The 13388-nt window shown below is 40.4% G+C and overlaps 1 protein-coding gene across 3 annotated transcripts in view; it reads left to right on the top strand.

Annotated features, from left to right (window-relative positions):
- Positions 1-13388, top strand: part of LOC149262316 (nuclear pore complex Nup85-like protein) — a 414372-nt gene that overhangs the window by 204905 nt on the left and 196079 nt on the right. The gene's annotated exons all lie outside the window — the stretch shown is intronic.

Below are 13388 nucleotides of genomic sequence, written 5' to 3'. Positions count from 1 at the left end.
ATAAATACCCCGCGGGGGTCAGCACAGGAGACCAAGAATCTCAGACAGTCTGTCATTTCGGATGGGTACAGGAGGTGCAAGATCTCGGATCGCACAACTTCGGATGGGTGCAGGAAGGTTCTCGGATGCCTCTGCAATTTCGTAGGCAATTACAGTGAGGAAAATTGCAGTCTAATACTCCTCGGTGATGGAAATCTCAACATCCCTGCAATCATAATCTCGGTGCCCCATACAAGGATAGCAGTGGTTATCTCAGTAAAGCAGTAGTAATGAAGGTCTCAATAATGGTCACAGTCTTGGCTTACTAACACAGCGAAGCAGCCTCACTAACTTGACATATGTGTGAAGAGAAAGATTCTGAAGTGATACTCTGTCTGAGTCCAGAAGCAATCATAACAAATGTAATAATGATCTCAGTATAACTACAATCAAGACCTTAATAGAGAAGATCAGTCTCGGTGAATCTAAGTGCATCTCTACTATATATCGTAGATCTCTTTGCTGTGGAGAAGATCTCGGTGAGGACACAACAATAATGAAGACCTCTGTGGTAGTGCAACAAGGTGCAACAATAATGGTGGTAGAGATGATCGCATTGTGCAACAATGATCTCAGTCAAGATGGATCAATGATGAAGCAACATTGATGATGATCTTAGCAGTGACAAAGAAGAGGATTGCTGTCTTGGTCTTGGAGTGGCATGATAGGTCAAGGGTCATGGTCTTGGTATTTGTCAATTGAAATCTCTATAAGAAGAATTTTGTGCGGGTTTTCCTCTCCAAGAGGGAGAGGTTTTGGCCTTGGTTGAAAGCCAACATCTTGTGTTCTTGTCTCTTGTGTTTTGGTAACTCTTTGATGAAGTAAGAAATACACAGACTAATGATATCAAGAGAAGATTGTGCTAATAAGCAAAAGTTAAAATACCTCACAAATAGTTATCATGCTAAGAAGAATCACATTAACTACATTTGACCTAGATTCTTCAACATTCTATACATAGTTCCTTCATCATAGCAACCATTGTTGCCAACCCCCTCATATTCTTTATGAAGTCATATCATGTCATCATGTAGAAGAGTTCAAGGCACATTGTATTCATGCCTTCAAGTATCATACACATGGAAGAGTTCCTTTTTCTTTCATCATGCTTATGAGATAGAACATTCTAACCATTATATCTGCAACTATGTGATGGCATGATTTCTAATATAAAATATATGCATACCTCTTCCTTTATGTGGTCACCCAGACTTCCTTTGGCAACTTCCTTTCCTTGCTTGAAGATGAGAATGCTTCGATTGAATTGTCATGCTGCACTTCTTTGTCATCATACCATTATGCTTCTAAACTGTGGGTCCCACACAACGTGGAATATGGACTATCTATGTGACACTTACTACTTTTAAGTTTTAAGTAGTGATGAAACTTCTAACACAGATTCTAGTGAAGGATCTTGATGATCCTTATGCTGCAAATGCTTCTTCCCAATGATGATGAGGTGTGATGATCTCTTATCTGGTTATTTTGTTGCTGACTTTCTTTATTCGAACTGCTACTTAGATTATTCTTCTATGGTTCTAATGGAGATGACATGTGTGATTTCCTTTCTATAATGATCACTGCTTATGATGCCATCTCAACCAATGCATCCTATCATACTTGTGATGCTTTTCATCATGACTGCTATCTTCTACAAACTGAAAAGAACTAAGTATATGATTTTATCTTAATCATAGGAAATGTTTTTTACTTCCTCCCTCTTTGTTCTTCTTTTCTGGTTCTTTTACTTCTTCTGTGACATGGGCTTCATTTCTTTCCTTTCTCTTCTTGTTGTCCTTCGTGAGTTTAGGACAATTCCTTTTGAAATGCCCATATTTGTTACGTTCATAACATTGAATTAGACATGTTGATTTTATTTTGAAATCTTTGTCGAGAATTTCTTTTCTTCCTTTCCATTGTTGCATATGCTTGAGTTTGTTCACTTGATCCAACTTTGTTCTTTGCCTTTAATATGGATTCTTCAATTTTCTATAATGACCATAGGTCATTGAATGGGGTAGTTTCCTTGTTTCCATAGATACTTGCTACAAAGTTGCCCCATTCATTTCGTAGTGCATTGAGTACAATGGTGGTCATTTCTCAATGAGACATTACTTCTCTTAACTCTTGTAGTTGATCTCTTATTTGAGATGTTGGAAAATGTAACTAGGTTCGGTCTTTGTTTAATGTATTTGAGTCATCTTGTAGTGTACTTGTCAAAAGAATAAAGAAAATAATAATAATAATAATAATTATTATTATTATTATTATTATGACTTATTAAAGCATAGGTTTCATGCTCTGGTCATCATGTTTTAGGTCAAAGTACCCATTGAGGACTTCTATGATTTATTCTGAGTTAATAGAGTCATTGTACTTTTAAAGAGACCATTCTTGGGCTTTTGCATCATGTAAAAAGGTTAAGTATTGAGTCAAATATGAATTATGTTGTCTCCACCCCAAGTTGGCCTTAAGACGATCAAGTCGGCCTCAAGAGGGCTATTTGACCTCACCAAAGGACTATAAATGAAGCAATTTGAATTCGATTTGAAGTACTCTCACACAAGCAAGTTTGATATATCTTGACGCTGGAAAAAGTGCGAAGTAGGAGAAGGAGGAAAAGGAAGTGTGAGTTTGGTCTAAGAGAAGGAAAAAGAAGTGTGAGTTTGGTCTAAGAGAAGGAAAAGAGGGAAATCAAAATTTTGGTGCTTCTATCTCTCTCTCTCTCTTGCCTTGGTTTGGAAGATCAAAGTTCTCTTGTCGATGCTGTAGCCAATTGCCATGTGTTGCTGTTGCCGGATCAAAGTATAGGTCGAAGTTGCTGGTGTTGGATGCTGCTGCCTCAGTTAGATGTATTGGGCCAAGATCAAAGTTCCTATATGAAGATCAAAGTCTTTCAGTGAAGATCGAAGTCTCCAAAGCAAGGTTGAAGTTGTTGGGTTGAAGAAAGTGTTGCTACTGCTGTCGGGTCAAGAAAGATCATCTGCAAGAGAAAAGTAAGGCTGACTTGGTGTGGAGGAAAGTTTGTGTAAGGTCTAGAGTCTTAGAAAAACCTATTGAAGGAAGAATTAGGTTTACCCCTAGAGAGGGGTTTTGCCCTGGCTGTGAGCCTATATCTGGTGTCCATTGTTTTATGTACTTTTTCTTTGGTAATTGCTTGATGAACTAAAAGAAAGAAGAGATAAATAAACTAATAAGTAGTCAAGAACATCACAAGTAATTATGAAGTATAAGAAAATCTTTCCGCCTTTCTGATTTTCTAACATGGTATCAGAGTTTTTGTTAAGAAAGAAGAAAAAGGTAGTCTCAAGCATTTGATCAAGGAATCATTCAAAAGGATTATTCAAGGGAAGAAGTCTACTATCTTCAAAGACAATGTCTAACACAATCAAGGGAGGGAACAAACTTGAAGGAGCCTCAAACTACAGGTCTTGGAAGAAGAGGATTGACTTCATCTTTGAAAAGAACAAGGTACTAGACTTGGTCAAAAGAAAAGTAAAGAAGCCTACAGATGATTGCAATGATGTTGACAAAGTAGAGTTCAGGAAATTAGAGTTGGTGGCCATGACTCTAATGGTAGAGGGAATAAAGGACAACCTTGTCCCATTCATAGCTAACATCAATCATGCATAGGAAATGTATGAAGCCTTGTCAAAGTTATTCACTATTAAGAACATTGGTCAAGTAGCAAGTTTGAAGAATGAGCAAAGGACCACAAAGATGACTAAAGAAGACACAATGGCCTCCTTCTTTGTGAAGATAGAAAGAATCAGAGATGATCTTTTTGCCATTGATGAAATTGTTCCAGACAAAGAACTCGTGATCGATGTTGTATTAGGATTGCCACCTACCTAGGTTGCATTTGCTGCAGGACTTAACAGTTGGAAGGAAGCTCCCACTTTTGAAGAACTATGGACTGCTTGCAGTCAAGAAGAATTAAGAATCTCACTAGTTGCCAATCTTGAAGGAGTTTCAAATGCGTACACTGCTTAACACAAAATAAAGAAATCGAAAGGACCAAGGAAGAAGGTAGACATGTTCAAAGTAGAATGGTATCAATGTCATAAGAAGGGTCACTATAGGAGTGACTATCCCGACAATCAAAAGAATAAGAGAGATAGAGATCATGCTATTATTGTTGGAGAAGAAGTTCCAAAGAAAGCCAAACCCGAAGTATCTGACATAAGGGACTTACACTACTAAGTCCTTTGCTTGTATTCTTAGATATCATATTTTATATTTTTGATGTTTTAGAATTTATAGGTTTTTAACATGTTTTTGGAAAAGACATTCTCTTTTTTTTAATAAGTTTATAGGTATCCCTCAAAAGCTTTGGAGGGAGCCCCCCAACATCTCCCAAAGATAAGTATCTCATTTCCTTTCAATTTTTGGTTTCATGTACTTATTTTAGTTTTGATTATATTAAATACTAATCACCACTCTCCCTCTATTGTTTTGATTACGAAAACATCTACTATATCCTCAAGGAGCATGGAAGAGAGCCACCCAAGATAAGGCTTGTCAAGAAACGAAGGTATGCCTTAAACTACAAAATATTGATTTCTGTAAATGTTTTATTCATTTGACAATCTATTACTAACATTGTTATGTCTGGCTATATTGAATCATGTTGATTCTTATTTTGGGTGATTCATCACTTGATAAATCTACCCCACTCATATTCTTAACTAATTTTATAGAACCCTAGATAGGTTCTCTGGAAAACCCTAACCTAAGGGTATGCTAATGTAAATGTCTAAAACCCTAAACTTCTTAGGGTTATTGAGAAATGCTATTTGAAGTTTTATTGATGATGTCATGTTTGGGATTTTGGTATGATCAGGAAAACCTAACTTGTTATGGTTGAATGATAAAGTCTAAAATCTTGAACCTTTGAAGTAGTGGTAATTTTGGGTTTGCTATGTTCTTATATAGAAACCCTAACTCATTAGGGTTTGGTGGAATGTGCAAGCAAGGCCCTTATAATGTCTTAGAAATGATTTCCTTGGAATGTGTTTGTCCGATCAAACCCTAGTCCAATCAAGTTTGTTGTATGTTTACCTCTTATTGATATTTGTGGAGTTGGGTTTGACTAACACATGATATGAAATGCCTATGCATGATTAAGTCCTAGATGTATGAGTTGACCTGTTTATCGGTAAGCATGGATCTGAGGGTTTGGAACAAAGCCCTAGTCAAAGTTTGTTTCTCTAGGATGATAGTATTTGTGAAATTCTAAGGTTTTTGGAGTTAAACCTTAGTATAAGTGAAAATCTCTGATGTATGATAACAATGTGATAATTTGAGATTTGTGTAAGATTGTTGAAAACTGAGTTTTTAGTTGTGATTGATGATTGATTGAAAAATCTAGGGTTTGCATCTAATCCTTGTGGAAGTCGATCATGTTGATGATTGAGCTGTGATTGGTTTTGATTGATTAATTCTCTTGTATGAAATCTAGGATTTGTGTGAAATCCTAGTGGGAAGTTTAACATATGAATTCTGAAAGTTGTTAAATGCCTTGTAGATCTATATTTGTTTGAATTGTGTCTAGGGTTTGCTATATGTTGTAGTAGGGTATGTCATACCTTTGGAAGAAACATTAAAACCTTAGATGTAATAAAAATTGTTATGAGGTAGTCTAGGGTTTATGACAAAGTCCCTAGCAAGATGTTGAAGAATATGTGTCTCTTGTTTGAAATTAAGTTTGGGTATCTGATATATATAAGGATGAAATGCTTCCGTAAGTCTGATATGGCTAACTTCATGCTTCTAGAGATTTGGTTGCACTCTCTATATAAGTTGTGCAAGTACACAATCTTCAATATGGTGAAGATGTTCGTTGATGTGATAAGCGTGATGTGGATGATGATAACTCTGATGAGATGATTGGAAGCCACAAAAGATTCTCCGATGTCGAAGTAAAGAAGTTGATCTACCTGGGTTAAGAGGGAGCCTGAAAAAGACAGATCAACCTGACATTAAGAGGGAGCCCAGATAAAGGAAATCTCCTTGGATGAGAGGGAGGAGATAGCATAGTTTTGATTGGATAATATTTTTGGAAGATATGTTGTCCTATATGAAGTAGGAAAGGAAAGTGTATGATTAAGGAATCTTTTGTCAAAGATTTGGTTGATAGTCCTACAATGTTGAGAAGCAACATCTGTTGTCTAAAAGACCCCAAAGGTTTGTATTTGATTATTTACATGTGAAAGTATATTATTGATTGGGGTTGTGTTTGTATCAGTGACACATGAATCTCCGATCACTTGCGATTAATCACGAGTCAAACTCTACTCTTCCCTCAAACGATCCGATTCAACTCTAGGCGAGTCAAACTTGTGTTCACTGAGTTTGACTTGTGGTCAACCCGAGTTTGACTTGCGACTCACTGATTAATTGCGATTTAGGTGACTGAGGTGATTTTCAACCGTCAACTCGGCGAGCATGGGTTTTAACTTTTAGGGATCCCGCATTTTTCGCTGTGTGGTTTAGTTACGTTAAAAATTAAACGTTGGTCTATAACTTACTTCTCACTTCTCAGGCCCACAACTCATACATCAAGAAGGTAATAAAGTCGTAGTGTAATAGAGGCATAGTGTGCAGTGTGCTCCAATGTAGCTTCAACGTGTGCTATGTCAGAGATTTCAGTAGCAGAGATTCAGTTACTGCGTTTTTACTAATTCGTATGCAGTATTTTATAAACTTTTAGAAGCAAATGCTTCTAGTTCTATGTAGTCACTGGTAAGGAATTAGGACTTAGTACTTTGGATCATGTTTGGACTCATAACATATATGAGATACTTATTCATTCATGATATTTGGGACATCTATTGATATTATGCATTGTTTGGAGTCTGGACATGGCTTTGTTGAATATCAATGAACAATGTTTTTTTTTTTTTTTTAATTCAATATGTATATATCTTTATTTATTGAATTCACCGATTTTTTCCCGATTTTTCCCCGATCCGATTAAAACTCTTCGCTCTTTTGCCTCGCCGATTTATTGCCGATTCCGAGTCTGGTAACATTGGTTTGTATAGGTAAACTTCTCGAAGGATTTTGATATGCATGCTGGTCACCAATCAATTTGATTGGGAGAGATTGGTTATCCTTGATCTTTTGGATCAAGGAGTGTTGAGGCTTAATGAGTGAAGCATTGCCTAGGAGGACATTAGGGATTGATTATAGAGCTCTGTTTTGGATACACACTTGGATCCCTGGGTTGATGGTTAGTAAGTAAGCTTGATGGTACCTAGAGACAATGAAAGCTTAAGTCCATCTTAGTCCCACTTGGATAGATTACCTTGGTTAGGAATCTTGTCCATGGCATTGCAGTGCCTAAATTGTTGAGAGACCAATGGATAGATTGCCCTGGTCAGGAATCTAGTCCATGGCATTGCGGTCCTTAAAAGTTCATCATGGTTCATATATTTGAGATCTTCCTTGTACTTGTATATGATGAATACCTCCCTAGTTAAGAGGGAGTGTTGGAAAATGTAACTAGGTTCGGTCTTGAGTAATGTATTTGAGGCATCATGTAATGCACTTGTCAAAAGAATAAAGAAAAGAATTATTATTATTATTATTATTATTATGACTTATTAAAGCATGTGTTTCATGCTTGAGTCATGTTTTAGGTGAAAGTCCCCATTGAGGACTTCTAGGTTTTATTCTGAGTTAATAGAGTCATTGTACTTTTAAGGGGACCCTTCTTGGGCTTTTGGATCATGTAATAGGGTTAAGTATTGAGTAAAATATGAATTATGTTGTCTCCACACCAAGTCGGCCTTAAGATTATCAAGTTAGCCTCAAGAGGGCTATTCAACCTCACCAAAGGACTATAAATGAATGTTAAAATTGGCAACTAGGGCCAAACTCCATGTGGGTCTACTTATTCTTGGCACCTGATATTTTTCTTGGATTCCTCTCGTCGAGAGGTGTAGGATTGATCTAAAGGTCATCCGATTCCGACATGTATTCATGGAGATATGAATTTATTTGTGTTATGGGACAATTCGTCAAGGTCGGCCAACAACCAAATTGACCCCACTTGTGCTCAACGTTTTAGTATAAAAAAGGTGACTTGCTAGTCATTTGGACACACACATTTCTTGTGATCTCTTCCTCTCCACTTGTCTTTGGGTTTTGGTGGAAGGAGGAGTCACTAAGAGAATACATTGTCCTAGAGGGTTTGCTCTAACTCTAGACACTATCTAAAGGAAGTCTATACGCTGCCCTAAGAGGAGATACCCTAGCCCTACTTACAGTCAAAAGGAGAAGGCTCTATGTTGTCTTATATGTAGTCAAGATGAGGGTTTCCTAGCAGCAAGGAGGGAGTTTCTACATGCCACTCAACATTGTCCAAAAGAAGTCTATACGTTGTCCTAGGCCGCATTCATTAAGGGTTTGAATGCAGCAAGGGGAGGCCTTTTAGCAAGCCCTAGCCGCAGTGCTAACAAGTGTTTTATGCTGTTGTTCTAAAGCCCTTATCAAAGGTCCAACAATGATACTAATCCGCTGTCCTAAGAAGACTAGCCGTAGGTCCAAAAGGGAGTGTTAGAGTCAGTTTCGCAGCCTTATAAACAGCTGCAAGGAGGCCTAGAAGAGGCCCTAATCTCAGTCTTATTGAAGCCCTAATTCGTTGTGCAAAGAAACTTAGCAGCATTAGTGAAAGACTGCTATTCTAAGGCATGAATTAGGTATGTTTGAGAGCAACTGTCTCGGCATTAGACGACTGAAGGAGAAGCTGTTCGTTTGACCTATTGAAGGAGTCTGCTACTATGGCCTAGCTACTCTGCTAGGCTGCAAGCCATAGCAAGCAACTAATGCTGGTAATTGGTGAAGTATGGAGCATGGTACAACACAGTGGACATGGTGTGATGGTGCAGCATGTTGCAACATTGTGGACATGGTGTGATGGTGCAGCGTGGTGCAACCCAATGATGGTGGACATGGTGTGATGATGCAACATGGTGCAACACAATGATGGTGGACGTGGTGTGATGGTGCAACATGGTGTAGCACAATGATGATGGACATGGTGTGATGGTGCAACATGGTGCAACACAGTGATGATGGACATGGTGTGATGGTGCATCATGGTGACAATGAATGCAACACACTATTAGATGCAATACTATTATTTTGTCAAGTCAAAATGTTGACTTCTGATGTATATGTACTATCTCTCTCTTTGTTGAACTATTGAAGAACATAAGAAGAATTGATCAAGGGTTCCCCACATTGGGGTTTGTCTCTGTCTAGCGCCACATCTTGTGTCCTCTTGTCTTGACTTGTTTTCTCCAATTTATATTTATGTTCTATCTGCATTTTACTATCATGCTAAATGTGATTGCTAATTTGGCATTGATATTGAGCTAATATGGAAAATTGAAGTAAATTTGCTCTCAGCATAGAACATACCCGAAATTAACAATGAAGCAGTTCGAATTCGATTTGAAGCACTCTCTCACTTGCAAGTTCGATATCTCTTGAAGCTAGAAAAAGTGCGAAGTAGGAGGAGGAGGAAAAGGAAGTGTGAGTTTGGTCTAAGAGAAGGAATAGAAGAAAATTGTAATTTTGGTGGTTCTATCTCTCTCTCTCATGCCCTGGTCTGGAAGCTCGAAGTTCTCTTGTTGATGCCGTAGCCAGTTGCTGTGTGTTGTTGCTGCCAGATCAAAGTATAGGTTGAAGTTGCTGGTGCGAGATGTTGCTGTTGATTTGGGGTAGCATCGGATGTGCTCTAGCCACAAAATTTGGTGGAGAGGTTGGGGCACATGAGATCTCCAATACCCAGAAAGGGTTTGGGCAGATTCTAAATAGATCAGGAGATATTAAAATAATTAATATTTTTAATGGAGTCCATAAGTCTAAACTTAGGGAAAATAAAATATTAATGTGTAATAATATGAATCTGTGTTAGAATGGTCCAAAAGACATTGACCAAGCCAGATCTAATCTTAGTCGTTGATTAGGGACTTAATCTCGGCCGCTGAGATGTCAACAGGAAAAGTATAAGAGGAGGCTTGAGGGTCACTTCGAGAAGACACTAGAGTGATCAGTCATTCTATTCTCTAAAGCAGGGTTTGCTAAGAGCGATAGAATCAGTGATCGAAGAGCAGCTGAGGGGCATTGAGTACATAGAGACAGAGATAGTGCTGAGAGAGCAGCAAAGTAGCCAGAGAGAAAGACGCAGGAGCAACTAGTGCTCATGCAGGGCCACTCAAAGGCAGCTAAGTGCTGCGTGGAGCACCAGAGGGGCTAGTGTAGTTGACGCAAATGCTTAGAGAGCTGACGCAGGGCCTCCTGGGGATGAGGCAGGCCAAGATAGGTTGACATAGTGCCAGCGCTGGGCTAGGAGAGGCTGGCATAGTCCAAATTGGGCAATTGCTGGGGTTTCTGGGGTAGATTGGTACTGAGTAGCTGCTAGAAGGATTATCTGGGGTTTCAGCTAGTAGATTTGTAAGAAACTGAGAGGTATTACTCGCAAGGAAATTCTCTGTTGGGTAGGCTAGTTTCGGCACCCAGATTGTACTCTGATATTGCTTAATAAGAAAACCCTCAGATAGCTGCACCGGTTTTCCCGCATTGGGTTTTTCTGGGGACATTAGTCCAAAAATAATGGTGTCATATGGTGTGTTTGTTCTTGTTTTTTTTAGTTGCTGATCTGTAATATGTTGAGCATGCACTAGTGTTTATTTTCAGTAATTACATTGTTAATAACTTGTTAAGGAAAATAACAAGTATGTAGGAATAAATCAGATAAAGTGCATGGAGGGTTTCTAACTAAGTAAACTTAGAATCTTCAACATGGTATCAGAGCGTGATTGCAGATCGCAAGAGGACTAAAAGACATCAGCCGAGCGGAGCAATAGCAACAGAAAACAACTGTCTCGAGGTGACAAAAGTTGTTTCTAGCAGCGCAAAAGTTAAGGAGTGTGACACAGAGCTAGCCAGGGCCACATAGAGGAAGCCGGGAGTTGCGCAGAGCCTCAACGAGGTCAGCATTGCTGTAGAGGGCCATAGGGTTGATGCAGGGCATCCCAGGGCTGACACAGACCCATCCAGGGTGACGCAGAGCTAGCGTGAGGCAGAGAGGGGTTGACGCAATTCACAGAGAGGCAGTTGCTGGGGTCTAGAAGGCTGCGGGAATATTGTAGAGTGGAGATGGTGAGGTATTGTAATCAAAACAATAGCTGATAGAGCAGGGCTAGAGGAGTTGTTACCGAGGGTTTCTAGCTGATGAATCCGGATTGGTAGTGCAGTTGCACAAGACGATCAGAGTAGGGGGCATCTCGACAAGTGACAAAAGGATTTCCAAGAGGGAAATCAGGACTCAGAGGGAGTCCAGAAGAGAACTTCGAGACGGGAAGTGGAGACTTTGAGGAGTCGAACAGAGAACTTCTAGGAGGGAAGTAGAGGAGCATCGTGGCAGTACATGGGGTAAGAGACCAGGATAGACTGGATGGAGCATCGACCTTCGCAGTCTGGAAGGCCAGAATCTTATCCTTGCTTGACAGGAATTGTGTCAAGAACTTCGCCTTGAAGGTAATAGCTATCCCAGTCGACCCCAGTGATAATGACATGTACGAGGCAATGGCGAGGGCCAAGAGCATCATCCTTGAGGGGGTCAAGGATTATGTAGTACCACACATAGCCGAGAAGGAAACAGCATTTGAGATGTGGGAGGCTCTCAAGAAGCTGTACCAGATGAAGAAGGGATAATCTATTGACACCTTCCTCGGAGGACTGAATGAGATCCGAGACCAGTCCACTGCTATAGGGGCGACACTGGATTAGGAGCTTATGGTGAGGACAACCTTGAATGATGTCTCAGAAGATTGTGAAGTATTTGTGCAGAGTATCCCGGGTAGAGGGACTCTCCCACCTTGGGACAAGATGTGGGCAGCTCTTTGCCAAGAAGAGATCAGACAACATTCGAACACATGTAGCAGCAACAAGGGGATCAAAGTCAAGCAGGAGGAGGAAGATGTGGCCCTAGCATCTGAGGGAAAACAGGTGAAGTAGAAGAAGAAAGATCTCTCCAAGATCAAGTGCTTCCACTGTGGGAGCTGGGTCATTATGTGACCCAGTGTCCAAGGAAGAAGAGTAAGGGAGAGTCTTTCGAGACTAAGGTAGCGCCAGCACAGGCAGAGAAGGAAGTTTTGACAAACGATGATTGTGCCGTGAGTGCACATGCGCCACTTGAGAAGAAGTGGGGAGACATCGAGCTGTAGTTAGGCGGACTATAGGCGATGACGGCAGGATCCTTGAGGTACCCAACCTCTTGGATTAGACCTTGCTACGGGAGCCCCGACGAGGAGTAGCAGGATTCGCTGAGTGAGTAGAGACGGATGCGGATGGAGCGGCAGAGAGAGCTACAATGCAGGAGTCTCGAGACAGCGTGAGGCTAGCAGGCTACAACAGTGCGAGAGGCACAGGAGTGTTGCACCAGTGCAGGATGGCACAAAGAGGTGTGCAACAGTGCGAGATGCAAGGAGTTGTTGCAGCAGCGTAGAGGTTAGAGAGGGAGCACTTGTCAGCTGCAGAGGGAGCTTCAACATCAGTAGGTGTCTCTAGCTCAACGGGGAGGTCAAATTGGGAGATCAGTTACTTACTTCTCAGTAACTGAGTTGCAGTGCAGCAGTCGGCAGCACGATGCAACATGATGAGAGGAGGTGCAGTGCTGCGAGAAAGGACCAGCAGCAACACAAATGGAGAGGGAGTTGTCTTATAGATGCAACAATGGCAGTGGCAGAACCATTGGCAGCAATACAGGATGCAATAGTGCAGAGGATGATGGGCAGGAAGGCCTAGCATCAACACAGGCACCGATGCCAGATGATCAGAGTAATACTTAGTGAGTAGTATTGTTAGAGCATAGTCCTTGCTAAGAGGGAGTGTTGATTTGGGTTAGCATCAGATGTGCTCTAGCCATGAAATTTGGTGGAGAGGTTGGGGCACATGAGATCTCCAATACCCGGAAAGGGTTTTGGGCAGATTCTAAATAGATCAGGAGATATTAAAATAATTGTTGACACCTAATCCTCTGCGGTTGGGTGAATCTGGAATGTGAACAGTCATCAGAATATGAACTGAGCAGTCACATTCTTGTATATAACAATAGCTACCTAATGTAATAAATCGAATCATCTTTTTCGCCTAACGGAGTTACTGCCTGGCCTGACATGGTATTAGAGCCAGTTCTAAAAATAGTTGTAACTCCCTTCATTTTTGCTACTGTGGGCTGTACGCTGGCCTGAGCTCTGTCCTCAAACGCCTCTGTCATTCTGTCCACTGAGCGCTGCTCTGCCTCCATTGCATTGCATTCACCTGATTACTCT

This window comes from Pinus tabuliformis, chromosome 6 (genome assembly GCF_031772625.1).
Source record: "Pinus tabuliformis cultivar Carrire ecotype Pingquan chromosome 6, CPIR1, whole genome shotgun sequence".
Lineage (NCBI taxonomy): Eukaryota > Viridiplantae > Streptophyta > Pinopsida > Pinales > Pinaceae > Pinus > Pinus tabuliformis.
The sequence above is the reverse complement of the archived record's forward strand: the minus strand, read 5'-3'. Positions and strand labels throughout refer to the sequence as shown.